The sequence below is a fragment of the Tyto alba genome, unplaced genomic scaffold (assembly GCF_018691265.1).
Source record: "Tyto alba isolate M040663 unplaced genomic scaffold, T.alba_DEE_v4.0 Super-Scaffold_2, whole genome shotgun sequence".
Classification (NCBI taxonomy): domain Eukaryota; kingdom Metazoa; phylum Chordata; class Aves; order Strigiformes; family Tytonidae; genus Tyto; species Tyto alba.
The window spans coordinates 62,719,882-62,728,010 of record NW_024881282.1 but is presented as its reverse complement, the minus strand read 5'-3'; positions in this window follow the sequence as shown (position 1 = coordinate 62,728,010).

The following is an 8,129-nucleotide window of genomic DNA, read 5'->3' as shown; positions in this document are numbered from 1 at the left end:
ACAAGTGCCATAAATCTTTCTAAGTGTTTTGCTGGAGCAGGTCCAGAGTGCTCATCAGTTTTCAGCATCAAACACTGTATCTTTAATGGTGTTTAGCACTTGAAATTCCCATTGATATCATTGCTCTAGCGTGCAGTTACAGCTTCAAAATGTGAAGGCCAGACTTGAAAGAATTTGTTTATCACTCATCCATGCTGCTGTCTTTACTAGATGGAAGTGAAGATATAAAAAAAGAGCTTGCACATCTCACATCTGGATGAATACTGAGCATCTGAAAGTTATTTCCATCAGGGATCTTCTTAAAAAGGAATGTTTAGAGCACAGACACTGAACTGGGAATAGATTCCACATACAATTATTAAACTTAATGATCTACTAAGCTTACTTAAGGCATCTATTATAGGTGCAATTCAGGACACACAAGTTTAGGAACCAGGTTTCCTTTACAGTTCATGGAAAGAGACACTCAGAGAGCCAGTGGGAACATCAGGGTTAGCTGCCCATAATCTCCAGTGTTACCCATTTTGCTATTTAATTGCAACATTGATGCCTGGTTGTTTCCTGGCAAGGCATAAAGTACACATGGAAAAATAAGATATAGCAAGAACACAGAGCACCTATTGAGTCCATTTAACTCCCCTGTAAATTGGCAAGCAAATCATGCTTTCACTGAAGTCTTGTGTCTAAGCAGCACAAAGGTGTTTTTCACACAGTATTTATGATATTTTGCAGTACTATGTCACAGCAATCTAGGTAAGTGTCCTGCAAAAACTGTGTTGCAGTTTGAGAGGCTAAACTCTATTTGTGCACATATCACAAAGGTACAATAGAAGTGACTAAACAATGTTATACCTTGGCTTTGAATGTGGTGAGTATAGCACATTATCAACCTGCCAAAACAAACATGTTGTATTTGTGACAAATTTTCAGAAAAATAGATTTTGACTCACTTGGCCACCAAGTTTTGTTTCCAAAATGACCTGAAAGAGTAAAATACTTCTCTTGTTCACATTACTGTTGTTTTAGGCCAAGGAGAGGATTGGCTTAAGCAGCTCTGCTCTGACTTTCATTATACTGTTTGACTTTATTACAAATCTAGTCAAAACAAAGGCAAGAAAACATTTCAGATTTTGAAGACTATTACATACTGACTTATTTACAGTTTATATAAAACAGGACTTTGCATTTGCTTCTCCGAATCCAGCTGCCACAATAGGTGTTTGGCAGTGCTGCTCATCCAAGATGACTTACATTTTTTGCGAGGCTCCACTGCAAATAGCTTAATTCTGAGAAAAGTCTTGCCTAAGATAGATAGTGGCCTAAATCTTCCTAAATCTTTACTCTCCCAATTATGGTGGAAACTGAAATATCTGCTAAAGTTGGTGGATGTTGACCGGTCACTGTTTTAGAGAATTGCACCAGCAAAAAATAGATTTCACCTTGGATGGACCAATTTCTACACTTCTATGACTTCCTTACACAAGGAGAAAGGGAAATTACCACCTTGACCTATTTCTTGACATGAAGCATTGTTTATTAATTTAAAGAAGAGATCTTATCCTGACATGCTTATTAAGGCAAAATGTGGATGTCAGTATTTCTGATAACTCTCAGACTTGCCAGTTTTACAGACCACTCTAGTTTTGAGAACTGAGCTCTGAAATCAAACAGATGTCTAAAAAAGAGCCACCTCTACAATTCTGAATGAAAGAGTGGGAGCAAGGGAGATGTACTGCAGTTGTCTGCAGGACCCTTCCACCATCTCAGGTATGGCATTAGTAGAAAAATGTAATAAAGAACATGTCAAAGATGGCCTGTTTGTGATATACTGTTCTTAATGAGCCCTGCATACAGCTCTGGCCTTGCAGAGGGGCACAGGATGGTGCAGAAGAGAAAAAGAAATTCTTGATCTGGTAGGAGGGTTACAGTCCAGTCTCAAAACAGGAATTCAGTGGTTTGGATTTTCACATCCCTTCTAACGCCAGAGCCATGAGACTCCAGCATCCCATAAATCTGAGCCTTTGAATCAGAGTGAAACACAGATCTTCAGATGTTTGCTTCCACGCCTACACATCAGAACAGATGATATAAAGTATGACCTCAGAAATTTGCAGAAAAGTTCAGAGATTCCCTCTCCACTAGCCCATCATCTGTATGTGATTGTGCTGACATTGCTGAGGGACTATAAAGCCAATCTAATCTCAGGTCATGTCTCAACTGCTAAATAAATAGACCAGACGCAGAAGTAAAGCACTTGTCTCCTCATCATCCACACTGTTCAACAGGTTTTTTCCTTGCTCTGTTTTGGCCATCTTCTAATAGCTCCTTCTAAGTCAACACCTAGTGCAATCTGGCAAACTAAGAGACAGTTCATTTTGGGGACCCAAAAGCAACATTTTCCAAAGGAAACCACTTTGACTTCTTCCCAAGACATTTTTCTACCAGTATTTGCCAGACTTTGCATCATCACTTATTTCCAAACGGTCTCATGCTACTATTCCAGGCATACCATGCATACAGCCTCAATATATAAGTAAGCTGCTGCACAGTCCTGATAGTAAGAGCTTCTAGTAAGCTTTGATTTAACACAGGAGAATCTATCAGTAACACACAGATGTTCTGGACAATGGGCTTTTTGGCCTTTTGTCCTAAGTAGAGCAAACTCTTCCCCCGTGACATTTTCTGATTTAAGCCCCAAAGAAATAAATCCCTCCTAGACCTGTGAATTATCAGGCATTTAAATTGGCTTCAGACTGGTAGGTGTGTGCATCTGGCCAGGTCTCATTTCTGTGTCTCCCCTTCTGGCAGTCATTCTTGTAGGGGTCAGTATTAGCAATAGCAGAGGTGATGGCATTGGCTCAGTGTTAAAGAGCTGTGCTTAAACAAAAATTATACCTTCATATTTCTTGTCCACTTCATGTGAAGTAGAGAATCCTGTGAAAATAATTTGCTAAACTAGATTACTCAGATCTATCATTGCTTCTTTATGGGTGACAGCCCCATCCCTATGAATGTGAAGTGAAGGATATGAGGTAGCTAATGGGTTGGGGCCTTGACATCCCTCAGAGGCTTCTAATTCCTGTCCTGTTACAGGATTCTCTAGGGGACCCTTCCCTGCAGAACTCTCTTATTACCTCTACTAATGTGACTGAGACCTGTGTACCACCACATATGATGAATGCTGGGAGGCTGCTTCAAGGTGGGAGTCTTAACTTCCACATCCTATTCCCTTCCCATAGACTTTTGTCAGTGGGAACTTGTTATCAATTTGAAAGGTGAACGACTTGCGGGCTCCTCTCCCCTCCCCTCCCCTCCTCTCCCCTCCCCTCCTGAAGTTAATTCAGCGTACAAGTTCAACTGGCTGAACTAAGTAGTGAAAGTTACCTGCAATAACAGCCTCAGGGTATATTTCTGAAATACAAGAAACTGCACCTTGAGCCAAGATTCAGAGCATGGGAGCTGAGAGGCAGAGTACAATGAGAGCTTCAAGGCCCATGTGTAATAACCAGGTAATACTGGCCAAGAAATCCTCCATACTGAGTTTGGTGAAACTGGAATGTTGTGAACACAGGCAATTACCTGGTTTAGAACATGTACCATGTTCTACCCTCAAATTATTTAAAATTTATCAATTGACACCAGAAGATTCCAGAAACATTATTGCTACCATTCTCATTTAAAAAATGAGACCACTGCCTTTCTATAAGTTGTTAGCAGTGAAAAGAAGCAGCCAGCCCCAGAATGATACCTCTGGAGTTCTGGTGCTACATGATCACCATTAATTTTGCATCTACCACTGAAAATAATTGTGTTATTATTGTCTTTCCCCAGAAGTGCACCACTGTAATTCTAATGAAACTAATTAATTAATGAACTGATTAACTAACATAAGCATGCTTGAAATTCAGAATTTCCTATCCTCTGTGGACTTCACACTTTATACTACAAAATTGCTTTTCTGAAATAATGAAACCTGGCAAAAATGTTACTGAATTTGATCCCCCAATTTTTCTTTTCCCTCTACATCTTTCACCATAAGTAATTTCCAGTAAAACAATAGCATTTCCTTCAAACTGCTCACAAGATAGCCGATACTGCACCTTTTCTTGATAAGTAGGAACAAATCCTCCATTTAGGCTATGAAATTTGGGTCAGATTTGGATGCAGCACAGCCCCATTCTGCTCTGGAACAGTGTGTGCCTTCCAAGTCTGGTCAGATGCACGTTGTACAACTGTGCCTGAAGGCAAGTGGCAGCGGTTTACATTAAGAGCAGAACTGGGCTTGGGACAGTGAGTTCAACAAGCATGAGAATAATGCTTCTTTCTTTAGCCATCTCCAGGCTCCACCCCGTTTCTCAAAATTGCTGAACTATTTACAAATGTTTAAGAGAACCTCTGTGTTATTAGAAGAATGTTTACACTGCCGTGCATTTCAGATGCAGGCAGAGCTATACAATCAAGGCCCACCCCAAAGACAAGAGCTGTGCTGTATTATCAAAATATGTGCTGGTTCTACCCTCCACTACCATACAAGGCAGTTCTACATTCCTGCTGGTAACCTTTTATTACCTCCTAAGTTTTCCAGATCACTGCCAGATTTCTTGAACTTCATGGAATGATTACAGTCTTCATAAATATAAACCTCAGATTCTGTTTGGCAGTTTTGTATGGGAATGCCAGAATGAAGAAAATAAAAAATATTTTGGAAAAGACTATTAAGACCATTTGTGCATGGTAACGGCTGCAGTTATACAATTTACAGTTTCAATAAATTTCATCAGTTAGAGTGAACCAAGCCCCAAAACATCACCATGATGTTGTTTTTACACCCATCTTACATAGGATGTTAGCTGAGGAACAGAATGCCCAAGAATTTAGACAATGTCCTGTTGCATTCACCAGAGGACTGGAATTAGATGTCAGATGTTTCTCTTTTGCAGTCATAGTCTGCTAAACTATGTCGACTTCTTATGCCTTTAGACAAGAATAAATTATTACATAAAGAGGACTCCAAACTGCTTTTATTGGTACTCTCAATGTATTATGATTAAATTAGAAGGTGCCAAGCATCCACTTGTTTGCTGTAAATAAGAAATTTGTAAAGGAATATTCAGTTTTAGAGATAAATCCCCCAGCATATTAAAAAATATTAAAAAAAAAAAGAGAGAGAATAAAAAAAGAAAGAAGCAATAGATGCAAGTCCACAAAAGCAGCCTGAAAAGCTGCTGAATGCATATCATATAGAGAGTTTTCAAATTGAAAAATGTGCATTGAATCCATGGAATGAGAGAGATGCTGTTTGTATTCTGCCCACAATGTTCTGGCTTCCTATTCTGGAAGGTCATTAAAATGTTTTCTAAGAACTGATGAACTGTTTACTGATTTTATTCTTACTGATTATTCCTGAGTTCTGTCCTGAATACACTTTCAAAGTTATTCATTAAAAATGTCTCCTAGCTTGTTTCAACTGGAACATTAAGCTATGTTGTTTTTTTTCCATATTTTCTTTGATGAAGGTCTGTGCCCAGCTGAGACAAGTTAAACCCTGATAGCTTCCATTGTGTCAAATTCCTGCACAATCTAATTCTTTTATTTGCAGCTGGAGACCACATAAAGGGGCCAGTACCTAAAACTTATTTCTCAGAACATGTCATTTTTACGTCCAGAATTTGAAACATGGAAAATGTTAGTGCCAATATAACCAGCATGCTGACTAGAGTCACCCCACCAAAACACACCAGTAGGAAATGCTGAAATTGCTGAACACAGATTTTTCAGCCTGTTCTGAAGCTTACTAGTGTCACACAGAAATGTGTGCAGACAACACTAAAGTGTTACTTAAGGTACTTTTGGAGAGACTCTTCAGACTGAGTCATGTGTGGATGCATTTTCTGTGTAGGGGATGTGTGGGTGAGAGAAAGATGGAGGGACAGAGTCTCTTCTCCTATAACCTCAGCCAAACTTGGCAGACAGTTGGAGGTCTAACACGTGTTAAGTTCCTACAAGTTTTGGGAAACTTGCAAAACAAGTTTTGTCTGTTAATGCTGAGCCTCTGTTGAGCCTCAGCCTCTAAAAGACAAGAGAAATTTCACATGGGCAAATGAGATTTAATGAATTCCCTAACCATGGGAAATGCTTTAGTCAGAGTTTATATATTAAATAGCAGAAAAACCTCAGACTGTTCTCACCTGTATGGAGTCTCTGCTGTCTATTAAAATGCAGATGAGGATAGAAGTCATAAGTAAATTTATAAGTATGGTTTCCCAGTTAGATTCTCTGAAGTCTGTAAGGAATAAACTTCTGCTGCAGCTTAATATAATACAATTAGATTGTCAATTAATCACAAAACCACTGGGAGCTAAGCTGCTTTGGTTCAAGTACTCTGGAATGCTTGTTCCCAGTCCCAGGATCCAGCTGCACTTCTTTACTGGGGTCTTTGGGCTTAATTAAGGAAGATACAATGGAGCGGTGATCTCAGTTAGAGGAAGAAATAGCACCTGGCGGGTACCTTTTTGTGATGTGCAATATTGAAAACTAGAGCAGGCCATGAGATCCAAAGAATGAAATTGCACCCGTTGTTGGAATCAGCAGGTCAGTGACTATAACTTGGCTGGACAAGGCCTTGAGTAACTAGATATACCTATGAAGTATGAAGTGTGCCTTGCTTTCAGCAGGGGATTGGAATAGATGACCCCCAGAGGTCTCTTTGGTTTCATTCTTTCTGTGATGTTATGAGCTTTCAAACCCTGAATTTACAGTTAAAAGAAAGGTAGTAGTTTTGCTGTTATTATATTTAGCTGTTACTGTTGCACGAACATCTGTCCTGGAGGCCCTTAGCTTTTGGAAAATTTGAAAGGCCATTAGTGTCCTACTTGTTTGGGAAAACAGGTATTGGCTCAGACTTTTCCAAATGCCTTTCCTCACTATTCCTGTGTTTCACACCTGATCTGATTCAGATCTGCTGCCTAGGAAGTATCACAAAATCAACCTCAGACAGCAGACTTCAGCATAGACCATTGGCCCATTATCACACAGAAAACAATTTGCTGTTTTAATTTAAATGGGGCACATCTATTAATCAATATACAGTTGTAACTGATTAGATTTTAGGTATATCATAAGCATGTAGCATTAGGAGCTTGGATTACTGCCGAATAACAACCTTTTCTTAACACCTGTCCTCTTGCTGTCCTCCTCTTATCTCACAGCCTTGATTATTGCGGGCTGTTCCCTAAGCTCATGCTCTGTTTTCTACCCATAGCAATTAAACAGCAGCATCAATTTTCCTTGTTTAGAGCAATTGCCCTTCACCACTTTAAGCTTTCTACCTTTTTATAGCAAGTCAAAATTATTCCAGAGTGTTTCCATGATTCAGCATTATCTCCTCTGGCTTATTTCACTTTTTTTTACCCTTTTCCTACTCTACTCATGCTCATCCTAAAATACCTCCCCTGTGCCTCCTCCTTCTACTCAAATTCACGATCATGATATTTTTCCACTCCTGCACAGCCTTCTGGACTTGCAGCCCATCTCCTCAGCTTATTCTTTTTTTTAAGCCTTCAGAACATCTCTTTCAGTTCAAAACTTTTTCTTTTTTTTTTTTTTTTCCTGCATAGTATTTCCCAGGGTGTTGCCTTGTGGGTGCAGCACGTGTGCTCAGTGTAGCACAGACGGCATCTGCTGGGTAACTGAAGAACATCATGTGGCTGCTCTGAATATTTAATTACTGAAAAAAAAAAAAAATCAAGTCTTCAGTCATGTAAACAACTCATCCAGGGCAACCGATAAATACTCTTGATATGTTATGACGCTACAATTTTTTAACAAATGAAAAGTTAACAAATATATGAAGCTCAACTAGTTACTCATAAACTGGGTGCAAAAGTTTTCTACAACAATGCTAGGCTTGAAGCCAAATCTGAACAATACTGGGCTTAATCTGTAGCAGAAACATCCTCTTGTTTGGGTCATTTTTCATTTGTTTAGGGGAGAGGCAATGGGGAAAACTCTGATCTGTTACATTTTGTTGTGATTGCTCATAGCAACCACAAAACTCAGCTTTGGTGCTCTGGTGGTGGCACAGCAAAGCAAGTGCTGCCTAGGTGCTCACCAGAGTGCAAGGTAAAAAA